The sequence below is a fragment of the Fukomys damarensis genome, unplaced genomic scaffold, assembly GCF_012274545.1.
Source record: "Fukomys damarensis isolate Sample0158 unplaced genomic scaffold, DMR_v1.0_HiC HiC_scaffold_9, whole genome shotgun sequence".
Classification (NCBI taxonomy): Eukaryota; Metazoa; Chordata; class Mammalia; order Rodentia; family Bathyergidae; genus Fukomys; species Fukomys damarensis.
In genome coordinates, this window is record NW_022900921.1 from 11,141,071 (window position 1) to 11,157,288 (window position 16,218).

Below are 16,218 nucleotides of genomic sequence, written 5' to 3' on the forward strand. Positions count from 1 at the left end.
ATATATATATATCCCAGATACTCCAGAGTCTGAGGCAGGAGGATTCCAGGTTTGAGGCCAGCCTGGGAAATTTAGCAGACCTGCCTTAGAATAAAAAATAAAAAGGGCTGGTGATTTAGCTCAGTGGTAGATCACCACTGGGTCCAATCCCCAGTACTACCAAAAATGAATGAATGAATGAATGAAACAACATTAGGATCTTGAGGCTTCCAAAAGAGAACTCCCTTTGCAAAGTGTTTCACCTCTTAGGTGCTTCTCCCTTTAACCATGAAAAGTTATACTTTGTATTTAGTTTTAAATGATTTCCCTGCTACTGTGGAGTTCCATGTAGCTTCTTCCAAAAGCGCTTTGGTAAAGTGTGAAACACATCTACTTATGAGTAGTGCCTCAGTTTTCTTACCTATAAAATCTAGATAATACCTGATAGGCTTGTCATGAAAATGAAATGAATTAATACATGTTAACTGTGAGAATGCATCTGAGTTAAGTTAGGATACTGGCCAGGGCCTGGCATATAAAAGAGCTCAGTGTATGGTAATTGTTGTTGTGACTTAAAACCACAGCACTTTTTCATTTTCTTCACCTTTGCGCGGGCCTTTTAGTTACTGAGTTACCTTTAGATAATTTCGTCAAAGCCTTTCAGATATTGGGAGAGCCTTGGACCACTTTCATTTGTTGAAGCTACGGGTACGTTACATTACAAATAAGGAAATTACAAAACAAAATTACAAAATATTGTGGTATGGTATGATTTACACATTCATGTATACAAATTAATGCTCTGCAACACAAAGAAATAGAAGTAATATAATCACAGGGTAACTACGCAGTACACAAATTGTGCATTATAGCTTAGGAATTTGATCTGTTTACAGCTGAAAAGTAAATATCAAGATCTTCTAGGTTTCAGTCTTTTTTTTTCTGTACAGGGGGTTGAACCTAGGAAGTGCTGAGCTACATGCCCAGCCCATTTTTTGTTTTGAGACAAAGTCTCATTAAATTGCCTAGGTTATCCTTAAAATTTCAATCCTCCTGCCCTAGTCTTCCAAAAGTCCAAAAGACTCAAGTTTATCTTTCTTTATGGCAGAGTAATAGTCCATTGTGTGTAAATACTACATTTTCTGTATCCATACATATGTTGATGGATATATAGGTTGCCTCCAAGATTTAGCTTTTATAAATTGTGCTTCCCTAAACATGGTACTATATGTATCACTGTAATATGATGTACTTAACTCTTTTGGGAAGATACCTAGAAGGGAAATAGTTGAGTCAAATTAAATTTCTAGTTTTAGTTTTTTAACAAATCTTCATAATTTCCATAGAAGTTGTACTAGTTTACACTCTACCAACAATGTAGAAGTTTCCTTTAACATTCCATGGCCTTGCAGCACTTGTTATTATTTGATTTCTTGATGATAGCCATTCTTCCTAAGATCAAATCTCAGTGTTGTTTTAATTTCATTTCTTGAATATTTCTGCTTGTGTTTATTGGCCTTTGTACTTCTTCTGTGAAGTTTCTATTCATTTCACTTGCCCTTTTTTGATTGGGTCTTTTATTTGGGAGACTTTACTATCCATTTTAATGGGAGTATTCTAAAATGGAGTCTAACTTGCTCATGTTAGTAAATTACCGAGGGCTGATCAGACCCACAGCTACCTTTTGGGGGGAATGATGAGGAGTAAAAAGAAAAAGACAGAGAAAATTTTCAAGATATAAAGGGGGATTGGGAGGAGACATCTCTAGTGGACAAACTTGAATACAACTCTGCAGTTGGTCCACTTCTATTATTACCTAGATACAATTAGTAACTCATTGCCACTCTTGTTTCATCTAATTTTCCTCTATATTCTTTCTTCTTGAGCACTTTGAAATAAGTTCCTGCCATCGCATCATTTATCTGTAAATATCTCAATATGTATCACAAAAAATGAGGAATGCTTTAAAATGTATAACCACAATGCCATAATGACATTTAAAAATAATTTTTAATATTACAAAAAGTTTTCAGGATTAGTCATTGCTTATATTTCCCTATTTATTATTATTATTATTATTATTATTATTATTATTAGCTATACTGGGGATTGAACCCAGGGCCTTTGTGCTGAGATATATCTTCAGCTCTTTTCTTAGTTTTTCACTTTGAGACAAATTTGAGCCCTTCTCTTGATTCACCAATGCTCAGAATAAGTTGGTTCCCTAGAATCTATCAAAAGTGAGTATTTTTTGTTTTAATGAACTCACCAAGTATATACATTTGACCTGTTTCAACCACTTACACTCACTGTATTCGTTTTTCTGGTACCAGGGATTGAATTTAGGACCTTGTCCTTGCCAGTCAGGCACTGTGCTGCTGAGCTACATCCCCAGCTCTTTGTATTACTTTTTTTTTAAATGTCAAAATGTCCCAGTTCTGGCCTGTGGGACTTTACCACATAATTCTTGAGTCCTTCCTATGCAACACCAGTCTTCTTTAGTATTGCATCTTTGGGTTATTTTTTTGTTTTTTCTTCACATCTTGGAATTGAATGCAAGGCCATGTCTTCATACTAAGCTACATACTCAGCCTTTTATTTTTTTGTTTTGAGATGAAGTCTCACTAAATTGCTAAATTACCCTGGCTGCTCTCAAACTTTTGATTCTGTTCAACTTCCTCAAGTGCTGGGATTATAGGGTCGTACCACCATGCCTAGTGTCTTATTTGCTTTCTTAATTGCTGGGACATTGTTGGGACACAATACCCAACATTTACAAATCTAAGGAGGAAAAGTTTATTTAGCTTACAGTTTGTAGAAGTTTCAGTCTATAGTCAGCTGGCTCCAGGACATGGCAACACAGTGGAGGGGCTTCGCAAAGGAGAAACAGTTCATGGTGTGTAGCAGGCAGAAGGCAGTGAAGTAGCAGGCAACAGCAGCAGCCTACCCTCTGTCTGTCCCTTTGTTTTCTACCCAGGATACAAGTGTATTGATCAGTGCCACCCATATCCAGAGTGGGGCTTCCATTATCCACACCCTTAATCCACATTCACATACCTTAATCCAGCCACCTTTGAAACTCCCCACCCAAGACTGAATGAGGCTTTGGGGAACATTTAGATACAAGCTATAACCCTTGGCTTCATCCTTGTTTTGTTTTTTTATTGTGAGGAAATATTCAGACTCATCTTTCGCATGTCCTGCCCAATGCAGAATCAACCATTTATCTCCAGAAATAGTATTTAGAAGTTGTGATCTGAGTATTAGCAGTGCTCATCAGTATTGTGGGGTTCTTAAAAAATTGTTTCTGGGGCTATCTCATAGACAGATCTTGGAAATTCTATGTATTTTTCATTTTAAAAGGAAAAATGAGTTCATAATGATTCAAAATGTATTACAGGGTATAAAGGTCATGATGGAGGCTAAGGTAGGAGAATTGTCTTGAATGTAAGGTCAGCCTGAACTACTACATGGAAACTTTTCTCACCAAGCAAAAAAAAAATTTTTTTTTACAGGGTATTACTTGACTTTTTTGACTTATATGTTGGTTTTTTTTTCCTATTGTGAAAAAATCTTAGTTTTTTTAACAGCATTAACAATGATTCAATTTATTCTATAATAAGTTGCAGAATAATAATAGCAACATTATTACTAACAGTATGGTTACTGAAAATAGTTTATTTTTGCAGTTATTTTTCTTTTTAGGATATAGTCCATTAGGGATATATAGTCAGTTGACTAAGAGTATGTGAATTAATTCATTTCAATATACTATTTTTGTGTAATTTTATTTTGTTTTTGCTTTTTAGGGATATTTTTATTTTTGTTACTTATTTAAACATTTATATAGATGAAAATCAAATCTACAAAACAAATTATATTCAGAAGTTTAGTTTCTCACCTTATCCTGTCTACCCTATTTCCTTCCAGCAGGCCACATTCTGTTTTAAATATAGTTTGACAAGATAACGTATACATTGGGAGAAGAAAATCTTGTATAAATATTTTAATACTAAATTTATCAAGACTTTGTGAGATTAATACAAGTTAACTTTGGCCTCTAAAATTGCAAGATGTACTCAAAGTGGTGGCTCTTAGCTTTCAACCATTTATTAGTACAGAGATCTGCTGAAGTGTGTATACAGTTTTTGAAGGACTATGTATATACATACACCCATATATATATATATATATATATATATAATGTATACATATGTACATGTTATATATGGTATATACACAAACACATAATGTATGTATAAATGCATATATATTTAAACAGTAGCTTACTAAAATAACTTTTCTCTGGTTTGCCTTTTAATTGCTGTATTTTGAATATCACTTCACAGATTTTAACAAAGGCTTAGAAAATTCCCTCGCAAGCATGTATTGTATGCACCACATTACTAATGAATATTTAGGTTATTTCTAGTCTTTTGCTATTCCAAATAATGCCAGTTTGTATTTGGCTTAATAATACACCCAACTTTTCATATTCCTATAAACATGTTTTTAGGATAGACACTTGAAAGGATTTCTAGATTAAAGAAAATACAAATGAAAATTCTGCATATATTTCCAGTTCCCCCTTGCAAGGGTTGTGCCATTGAACAGAAAGATCTGTTTCTTCTTCAGAATCTAAATGAATTATCACAGAATATGTTGTCAATCCTTTTATTTATTTATTTTTTATCAATCTGATAGGTGGATTGGACGTAAGCAACATAACGAGTGTCACTGTCTCTCATCACTCTCAGATAAAATCATGTAGTTGTAGGAAAACAAGGTCAAAGCTCCCACTGATTCTGCATGATGGTGAATTGTATAATTATTCCATTCTATATTATAATGTAATAGTAGTAAAATAAAGTGCACAAGAAATGTAACACACTTAAATTGTACTGAGTCCATCCCCTTGTGCCAGAAAGGTTGGGGACTGCTGCTGTAAGGGAGGCCATTACAGATGAGGCCGTGGACATGGTTTTTACAGACAGTGCTCTTTACTGGGACAAGGTAGAGTAGAGTGCCTTGTTGTGTAGAAGTGGCAGTTGAGATTGTGAGCTTGTTGTGGAGGCAGGTGCCTGTAATTTCAGCACTGAACAGACTGCAGCAGGAATATAGGGTGTTCAAGGCCAGCCTGAACTATAGAGTGAGACACTGGCTCATAAAACAGAACCCAACCCTACCCAACTCAACCAATCAGCCAAATGAACAAACAAACATAAAAAGGCTGTGGCTCACATTCTGGATCTTGCCACAAACCTGATTTACCATTTTGGAAAAGTTACTTCAGTATTTTAGGCCTTAATTATTCACCTGGAGAAATACTAAAATGAGGTTTGTTGACTGCAAAAGTCCTCCCAGATTCAACATTTTAGGATTCTGAAACATTTTAGTCAATAGTTGACACACCTTTAGATTTAATTGTGTTCACCAAAGATTCTTGCCAGAAGAACCCATTTCTCTTCAATATGAAATCTACCTTTGGCAACAAAGTGAATGAAGCAATTATGAGAAACAGGTTCCTTAGCTTATGACATAGAATTGGCCTGCTCACTTAGGACAGAGTACATCTGTTGTAACAATTATCATTTTCTTCCCCTAATTTCATATTTAACATCTACTCAGGATACAAAGCCCCACTTTCATATCACACCTTTGACTTGAAAACTGTTGGGTGTTAGATTTTCCAGAGTCCCTATACACAGCCCACAGAGAGAGAGAGAGAGAGAGAGAGAGAGAGAGAGAGAGAGAGAGAGAGTGCTTGAAACATCTCCTCTCTGAAATGTTTTCCCTGTGCTGACCCTGTGGTTAGAAATGGATTGTTAGAGTTACACCACCCCTTCCCACTATAGTAAGTATGGACACAGAGATCCTATTACTTTTACTTTATAACAAACATCATGAGTCTCTCCAGTTTGGTTTGAATATTTTGGTTTCCGTCAAGCTCCCTGGGAGATGTATTTGGGAGACCTCCAAGCCATATGTAAATATGCCAAGGCCCTAGAAGATCACACCAGGAAGGTGATAGAATATAAATGAACTGTTTTGCTATTTGTATTTCTCCCTATAATCACATTGAAGTTATTTGCCACAATCGAATGAGTAGTCTTTTGACCAAAGTCAGGGAAGAGGACCTTTTTTCTTTTCTTTTTCCGGTTTCCTTAACATTTTCAGCTGTACACTGAGCCTTATTATTTATGGAGCAAGCATTTGCTATGTTTGAGACCTTGTATGGTCCCTGGAATGAATTAGCATTTCGGGAGAGCTTTTTTTTTTTCATAAATGTTTCAACCTAGCAGGGTATGGTGGCATCTCTAATCCCAGACACTGAGGCAGGAAGATTGCAAGTTTTATCCCTGCCTAGTCAACTCAAATTTAAAACACAAACAAACAAACAAGGTAGAAATTTATCTTAGTGCAAAGGCATGGATTCAGTCTCTAACATTACAGTTTCAGCTTATGATTGCTGCTTAATTCTTCCATTACTGCATCTCTGAATCACTGATGATACAGTGGCAGTGGTTTTCTTAATATAAAACAAATAAAATGACACTCAAAGTCTTTTAAAATTCCTTGTGTAATAATCACTTAGTGCTGTTGGTAGGCAGCAGGGTACTGTTTGGTTTCACTGTCATTAAGTATTAAAGTGAGAAAGTTTGTGGACTACATCTATTGTTCAGAGAGTTATTTTTCATAGCTTATGAGGGTGTATGTTAAAAAATGATAGAGATTTAAAATTGAAGAGTATTATTATCACATTTTAAATTCAGAGATGTACATTACAGTGTTATTTACCAAGCAAAACATTGATGTGATAGCATAACAAAAAAAGAGAATTGAGTAAATTAGATATTAATATATTGATTTTAGTTATTTTAGAATTGAAACAATATTTGCATTTACTTATTATTTATTGTTAACTAAAATAGGTTATGACAGCATACTCTTTTTAAAAATTATAAATAAGTATATTTATTTAAAAAGTTTTACAAAGCAAAAAACAAACCAAGTATGGTGGTACACTACGGTAATTTCAACACTCTGAAAGGCTGAGCCAGGAGGATTGCAGTTCCAGCCCAGCCTGGGCAACTTAGCAATTTAATGAGACTTTGTCTCAAAATAAAAAATAAAACTAAAAGGGCTGGAGAAGGCCCTGAATTGAATCCTTAGTATTGCCATAATAAATAAATGAACTATTTAGATGTAAGTAAAATTTTAAATAAATATATTTACCAATGTATACTTTATATGATTTGCCATTCTGGGAATTGAATCCAGGGCTTTCACACTGAGCTACATTCCCAGCCATTTTTTATTTTGAGACAAGTTCACATTGAGTTGTTAAATTGCCTCACCTGGGCTGAAATTTAGGATTCTCCTGCTTTGATCTCCCAGAGAGCTAGGATTATAGGTGTATGCCACCACACAGCACTTACATATGTGTGTGTGTGTGTGTGTATAGCTAAGATTATAGGTGTATGCCACCACACCCCACTTACATATTTATATACATATATTTGTATTTATATATACATATATATTTATATACATACATATACTTATTTATCAACCTGAGGGAAAATATTAAATTCTTAATAAGTTAAGTTATTTCTAAATTGTGGGTGGTTTATAGTGTAGTGATTAATCTCACAGACTCTAGCTAGACTGCATAAGTACAAATCCTCGTTCTCTCTTCCCTGTTTCAAGTGATAAAAGCTCTACATCAATTCTTTGTCTAAGATAGGGATGATAAAAATGGGACTTTTTTTGTTTTGAACAATTGTTTTGAATAATAAGTAAAAATAGTGAAACTGCTTAGAATAATGCTTAGAACATAGTAAATACTATATGTCATTCGAATTTTCTGTATGACCCATGTTATTAACAACAGGGCAACTATTGTACATTTAGTACACCTCAAGCTTTACGCAAAGCAAAAACAAAACAAAGAACATTTTATTTTATGGTATTTTCAGTATGTAAATTATTTCCATAAACATTGTCTCAGTATAGCTTTACATCAGCCATTTGCGTGGAAGTCACTAACCTTACTGGACAGATGAGCCAACCGAACCACAGAGAGATGAAAAGGTTGGCCTGAGTTGGAAAGTAGTGATGACAGACCTGAACTCAGTTCCTTTTTATTTCCTAACTTGTTTCTTTTATCTATATAGCACCCTGAACTAAATTCTCTAAGGTCCCTTCCTCTTTTAGTGACTGTGATATATAGTGACTAAATTTAATGATGATCAGTTTTTACATATTGTACTGATTCTGTAGGTAATACTGTTAGATAAGCATTGGAAGCTCTTTTAATATAATCAGTGGAACAAGCCCGCAAATATTTGTTCAGTAATAAGGAATAGTTAAAGACTAGATATTAAAATACACATGTACACACATATACTCACACACATATATACATATATGTCTTTTTTCATTTTTGAAGGAGCTCAAAGTCTACTAGGACAGATAAACAGAAAATATAGCTGGGCATGGTGGCACAAACCTATAATCCCAACACTCAGAAACCAAGGCAGGAGGATCATGAGTTTGAGGCCAGTCTCACCTACATAGTAAGTTCATAGAGATTATATGCAGAGACCCTGTGTCAAATGAACCAAAGAAAACAACACCCCCCAAAAACAAGCTCCCAGTAAATGGTAATAAATGATAATGCTGCTAATGGTAATTATTAGAAGGGATCACAATAAATAATAACATCACTGCACATTATAATTATGTTGAAAAGTAGACATACAATGACAGTTCCATGGAGTTTAATGTCACTGCCTTGGACAAAGAAAGCATTTAGCAAGTTATGTGAGCAACTTTACATTTCTATGCATAGCAATAATTGTTTACTGATTATTTACCAAAAGTGAGAGGAGGCAGAAATGATGGTTTAGTCTTAGCTTATGCTTTGCTTTATTCATTGTGGTAGAATCAGAGCCAAAGAATGAACAGAGAAAATTTCCATTCACATCTGAGAAAGAGTAGGCAGTCTTAATTTGGGGCTCTTTTTCTCTGTCACACCTCTTTCAAAAGGCTACACCAAAGTTTCTGAAGACTGGGAAGGGACAGGAATTATAGACTTCTGTGTAGAATGCCCCAAATTTAGTCTTGCTTCTTGTACACACCACTTCAAATATGGTAGACCCTTGTCTACAGGGAAGACTTAGGAGAACAGGCTGGAAGAAGGTAGAGCAGCCAGCACCAACAAACGGAGGGAGGGGCTCTCAACCATGGTGTATAGAGAGTACAAAGGACAGTGGTGATAGTAGTGATGGTGAGGGGCTGCCAAACAAAGCCCCCACTTCCCATTTTTCAGGCACCGGCACTGTATTCTGAGAGCAGAAACCACAAAAATGACAGCTACTAAGCTTCTCACTGTCCTCCAGTGTATAGGACTAAAGGTAGATTTAGAAAACTGAAAACATGACCTTGTTCAAACATGGAGTAATGAGTCACAGTTTCTCCTCATTAAAGTAAGGCTTCAAATCACTGATTATTTTGCGAGTGTTTTGCAAACTCCAACTCCTGCAAACTGATACAGGAGAACCTTCCCCACCCTACTGCCTTAGCAGAAACACCTGCTTGTGGGTGGTGTTGACCTTTTTATGTCCTTCCTTTTCTTTCAGTCTTGAAAATACCCCATATACTGGCCCAGTCTCCAAGAGCAGAAGGCATGCCTCAAAGTCATGGGTGGATGCTGACCTTGAATGATTGTATTTCCTACTGGTGGTCATATTTTAGCAGGCACTTTATCTTTTTCTGTTAATGTCTGTGCAAATTTTGGACTGTTACCAGCTCTGCTATTGCTGTCACACATAGAGTTTTGGCAAGAGAATGTTGTGCCACCCTACTGCCGCCCCCATCCACCTACCACACCCTTTTCTCCTTGTAAAACCTCAAAAGGCTCTAAGGAGGGAACCAGTTGCCACCTGCTGTGCTGCCAAGTGCTAGTGTGACTGGTTTTTCCTGCTGCAGCAGCCTTGGTGACCCATGGAGACCTATGTAGTTAGCCTTGTAGGACAGAAACTCAAGTTTAGCAGGCAAGCAGTAAAATAGGTCTTTTCAAGTGATTCTGAGAACCTGAAAAGTGACTTTGTTGTAAAACCTGTGATTTTCCTTTCTCCTTTCCAATGAGTTGAATTTTTGAACTATACTTAGTATTCAGAACTCAAAGTACTCTCTGTTCTTGCTGCTTGTGAATGCATTACAAAGTGAACCCTTTCTCCCAGTAAGAAGCAGGGGTTTTTGAAGAACCCCGCTGCTGTCCTTCAGAAGGTAATCATATTTGACACACTTGAACTGGCCATCATTACCTCAGGTTCTAAATACGTTTCTGAGCAAGGAAACGGGAAAAAACTATTCCTTTACTCTTAAAAAAATACACAAGAAATTTTAATTCCAGCCTTCTCCAGATAGAAACTGTTTGCCACAGAAAGTGAGGCAAGAAACTACATCTACTGTAACACCTACCACATGCTAGAGACTAAGTACACACACACACACACACACACACACACACACTTAATCTTCCACAGGCCAGTTTACACAGGCTGTCCTTAATTGGTCTGACAGCTTGTCATTAATTCACTTGGTTCCAGGAGAGTCACGGCTGCCAGTTACGGCAAGGCATGTTGAATTGCCTGTAGTCACCCAAGTCCTATTCTGTTGCCTTGAGCAAGTTATGAGTGAACCAGACTTAAGAGGTGGGGAAATGGATTCTATCTGTGTACATGTGAGGGATAAGTAGAATAATGGCAGGTGGCTTTTATCTAGGTCAAAAGGAGTAATGTTAAATGAATGTTTTGAATCACTTTACGTTGGACTACAGTATGTAGTCAAGGTAGAGGTTTCAAAAGCCTACTACAAGTAGAAGTAGTTTTCCAGTGATCACTATAACATGCAAAATCAATTAGGTAGTTTTAACCAGATTTGGAGGGTGTGATTGCAAAAAGCAGAATACAGATAATATTTATTTTTGATGCATATGATTGTGAGGAGCTCTGTTCTTCAGAATTACAGTCATTCACTAGAACAATTGAAATTGAACTGAGGCCAAAAGTTTGTGACAAAGGATTGAGACGTTCTGCATAGAGAGAACAAACAGGTTTCAAATATGAGTCTCAAGGCAAGTATGGTGTTGCACACCTATAATCCCAGGACTGGGAGACTGAGTCAGCAGGATCACAAGTTCTATCCCAGACTGGCAAGTATAGTGAGACCCTATATCAAAATTAAATAAATAAGTAACCAACCAACCAAATAAATAAGTAAAAAACAGGGGCTAGTGATGTAGCTCAGTATGAAGGCCCTGGGTTCAATCCTCAGCACTGAAATAAAATAAATAAGTGAATGTATCTCACACTTAAAGTCAAAGTGGTGGATACTCCCAATGGATCGTATTGATTTGTACCTGAAGTGCTTCTCACATAAACCACACTGAGAAGGAAGCTGTGGGCCAGCAAAGGTGGTGATTTATTTATCTAACAATGGTTAATGATTCTCCTGACCACAGTAGGTAGGTGTGCTAGTTACTAGTGTTTATCATTATTTCCTTATCTTTTAAAAGCATTCCATTTTTGACTGTTAGTGTGATAAACTAAATTTTTATATATTGATGAATTTTACTTCTTAAAATGAGCTTGGTGTTAGTGTTGCCTGGTGATGGGCTCAGAAAGCAAACAAGGAAATATAGATGGAAATTGAACCCTGAATTTAAAATGCTGTATCCAGGAGAGTAGTGGCAATATCAGATTGGGACGTAGAAGACTGCTTTAATCTAGCTCAGCCACTCACCAGTGACAGACTCTGAGGTGATTCCCTCCCTTTACTCTATCATGGGTAGTATCTGCTTACTTCTTGAATCTAATCACCGCACTCCCTCTCTTCTGCCATTGCCCAGATCTTTGTCAACTACCATTCATGTTAAAGAAACACCTTTGTAAAGTCCATATTGATTCTGTTGCTTCCATGGCTCTCTAGACTCTGAGTTGGACAAAGCTTTTCATGATTTGAATCTATTGATCAAAGTTTCCTTCTTGCTATTGCTCTGAGTCTGTGGTAGACTAACGAGAGACTGAGAAAAAAGGAGAGTTTTTCTCATTTCTATTCATACGCTTTGGAAAAATAATATGTCAAGGGGTTGAGCCTATCTCCCTACCTTTTGAGCCTAGGCTGGCTTTGTGACTTGCTTTGGCTCACTAAATACAGTGGACCTGGTACTGTGTCAATTCAGAGCCTAGACCTCAAGAAACCTGGAGTCCTTATGCTCATTTTTTGAATCCTTCCACTGCATTGTGGACAGGGTCAAGCTAGCTTGCCAGAAGATGGGAGCAAATTTGGAAGAGAGGCCAGATGTCACAGCCAGGGCTGTCTTAGACCATTGTATAGCTAGGTGAGGCCCAGGTATGCACGACAGAGCTGCCTGTCTAACACTCTGCTGACTGCCAGTATGTAAATGAGCCTAGTGGAGAGGAGAGCTACCCAGCTGACCTCTTAACTCATAAGCATTAAAAATGCTGTTTTTCCTTTAAAGTCCTGATTGTGGGGACACTTTGTTACATAGCAGTAGCTAATTGGTACACTATAAATTCCATCTCTTTATGTGAGCTCTAGTAAAGCTAAAATTTATTTCTGTTTTCTGTACATGCTGTCCTCATTTATATCTTTTGGCTTTTATGCAAATTGTTTCCTCTTCCTGAGATGCCTTTTTATTTTTATTTTTTGTGGTGGATCAAAACCAAGAGCTAAGGCTGTACAATTGAACTATATCCTCAGCCTTTAAAAACATTTGTTTTTTCTATTTTGAGATAAGGTCTCACTAAATTGCCCAGGCTTACATCCTTGGAATCCTCCTGTCTCAGCCTCCCAAATAGTTGTCATTACAGGCAAGCACTATTACACCCAAGTCCTGAGATGCTCTTCCAGTTTCACCTTTTGCTTGGCTAAAATCTGTGGATATTTTAAGACTCATGATAGATGCATGGCTGTTTCCTCAGAAAATTTAGTCTTGATTCTCCTGTGACTAGGTTGGTAGTCATTACTGAGATTTAGCAAGAATCCTGTTAACTCAGAAAGAACTTCCTAACCTTGATATCTGATCACCCTGGCCTGCCTTTATCAAGAATCATTTAATTAGGTCACTTTGGTAAGTATTGCCCTACACTCTTAGTACTGTAATTTCCTAGCTACTGACACCTCTGTCTTGCTTCTTGGTCATAAATCTTCACTTTTCCTTATATTTGGAGTTACGCCCAGTCTTCTCTACACGAAGCCCCCATTATAGATGTCTTAAAAAAATTTTTTTTCCTGCAGTTCCTAGGGACTGAACCTTAGCACCCCGCCCCATATTTTTAATTTCAGATAGGGTCTTGCTAAATCGCTCAGGCTAGGTTTAAACTTGCAGTCCTCTTGCCTCAGCCTCCCACAGTGCTGAGACTACAGATGTTTCCCACAGCACTGTTTACAATAACCTTTTGGATAAAATCTTTTAAAATCATTTTTAGCAGGTGTCAGAATAAGTTTTTTCTTTTCCCCTTTCCTTCCTTCCTTTCTTCCTTCCTTCGTTCATTCCTTCCTTCTTCCCTCCTTTCCTCCCTCCCTCTCTCCCTTTTTTCTGTTCCTCTTTCTCTCCCTTCTTCCCTCCCTTGTTTCCTTTCTTTCTTCCTTCCCTTCTTTTTATGTGTGGTGCTTGGGATTATACCCAGGACCTTCACACTGAGCTACCTCCCAAGCCCTTTTTGTTTTATATTATGAAATGGGCCTTTACTAAGTTTCCATGTTGCTCAGGATGGGCTCACACTTGTGATCCTCTTGCCTCGGCCTCAGGTTGCTGTGATTACGAGAATGAGCTACCGTATCTAGCTGCATTTTTCTTCTTTAGCAGTCATGTTGTCTCATAATATCCTGCCCTTTTCTTAGCACTTGTTACACGCTACTGCAATTACCTGTCCACATCCGATTTCCTCCTCTTTGAGTTCCTCAAGACAGGCCTGAATCTGACTTAAGTAAAGTTGGCTGAGTTCAAGATAGCATGTAGAATATAGTACGGACTCATTGTAACTTTTCTCAATGAGTGAATGAAGTTATTCTAGGTTCCAGTTTGCTCTTGTACAAAATATGAGAGTTTGGGATGTTTTGTTGATTGTGCCAACTCTTATCAGTGTGTCCTGAGTATCTGTAGTTCTATACTGAGAAGGGTTCTGCCACTGTGACTAGAGTAATGGGGAGAGAATGTCATGATTAATTAGCTCTGTCTACTGTGGTCACAATATAGGGAGTGACAGCATACTTGCCAAACATGTGCCAATCCAGGGAAAGATGATTTCTCTGGCTTCTGTGAATATCAGTCTTGCTAAACACAGCCATGTCTGCATTTTGCATTGTGCCAAAGTTGAGAAATATCCAATGTGAAACTGACCAGATGCCAAAGTTAATGGTGCTTGCTGTGATACAGACCAGGTGCTCACTGATCCATTTTCTTTTCTGCCTGACCACATGGTAGAACCATGTTTATTTTGCTCCTTTGAGTTTGGGCCACAGACTAGACATATGTAATGAGAGCTGGGTGGTGTGAGTCACTGCTGGTTAGGCACAGGACAGTCTTCTTGATACTACTGCTTTCTCCCTTATTTACTGCACTGTGGATAGAATCCACTGGAAGGATTCAGGAGCCTGAGTGACTGCATCCCAAATTGAATATAAGAGCAATGAGGAATAAACCTTTCTTTTTAAGTCTCTGAGGTTTTAGAGGGATCTTGCAATATCTTCCCTCTTTATTTTCTTCTTTTTATATTTAGTTGTGAAAGCACTGGGAAGGTATATTCCAAATGTTAATGCTATCTATGGAAATCAATAAACATTACATATGATATTTCAAGTGCTTCAGCCAATCAAAAGTAATGACTTTATAAACTGAGTAACTTTGGAAGCCTGTGTTGTGTTGTTGTGCATTATATTACTACACTTTCTGTGAGCTCTTTTCCTTCTCAAGGTGATCTATAACAGGAGCATGAGTAAAGCCTCACGGGGAGCCTTTCTTACCCCTTTCAGTCTTTGCATATGAAAACGTTTGTGACTTTTTCAGCCCAAGAAGTTTGCAATTTCTCCCTTCAAACTTCTTGCCTTTCACAATTTGATTGCAAAAGTTTGAAAGCTCCTGACAGAAAGAGAGAATGTAGATTTAAAATATTGACATGTCTGTCTGCAGCAGTGTGGGGCCATGAATATGCATATCCAGCCAGACAGCTGCTGTCTCTGGTTCAGGAAAGCAGGTTCCCAGCTATAAGAAGGGGAAGTGGGAGAAACTGACCTTTCTATAACTCTGCCCTATGACCTTTGGTGTCTTACCTTTTTATTTTCTGGCTGTTGAGCCCTCATTTATCCCTGCAATAATTATGGTTCTCAGAGCTGCTTGCTTTTAATGCAGAACATGTTTCCTCCCTGTGGTCCCATGAAAAGTTCCCCATTCTATGGCCTAGTTCTTTCGCTTGGATCTCTTTTCAGTGTACTAATCTGATGAATCTTGATGAGCTATGGGCTTACTGCATCCCTAGTTAGGGAAGTGGTTTTCCTTCATTGCCCATGTAATAAATGAGTATCTGTATAGTAGCCCATGAACGGACAGTGTTGCTAACCTGGAGATTTCACACTGAGTGCATAGGCCAGTAGGGGCAAAGGAACGACTGCAGCAGACCCCTAAGGGAAGTTCTGGGATGTGCATGGCCTCCTGGCAGTCCTGGTCGTGTGTGTGTGTGTGTGTGTGTGTGTGTGTGTGTGTGTGTGTTGTGATGATCAGATTCAGAGGAGAGCAGAGCAAGAGAAATAGTGGACGTTTTGATGTAATTGGAGGGAGGATTTTAATATTGTGATCCAGAGCACACATGGGAGGGCCATCTTGGTAAAGGCCAACAGGGTGGTGTAGGTTTCTGATAAAAACAGGATAGGAGGAGGGCACTGGGGCTGTGTAGGGAGAGACAGACTTTAGAAGGCAAAAGAGTTCAAACAAGAAAATGAGCAACCTTCAAGTTTGGTTTTTTATGTTTGTGTTTATTTTTGTGGGCATCATAAAGTAGGCCTGAAGACTTGAGTTTCTTGTTGACTTTTACAAAGGAAGCCTACATCATCACCACCACCACTATACAATGTCATATTTTTTGAGACTTTACTATGCACCAGTGGTTTATTTGTATAACTCCACCAGGTCTAAGCATCATTATTTCATTT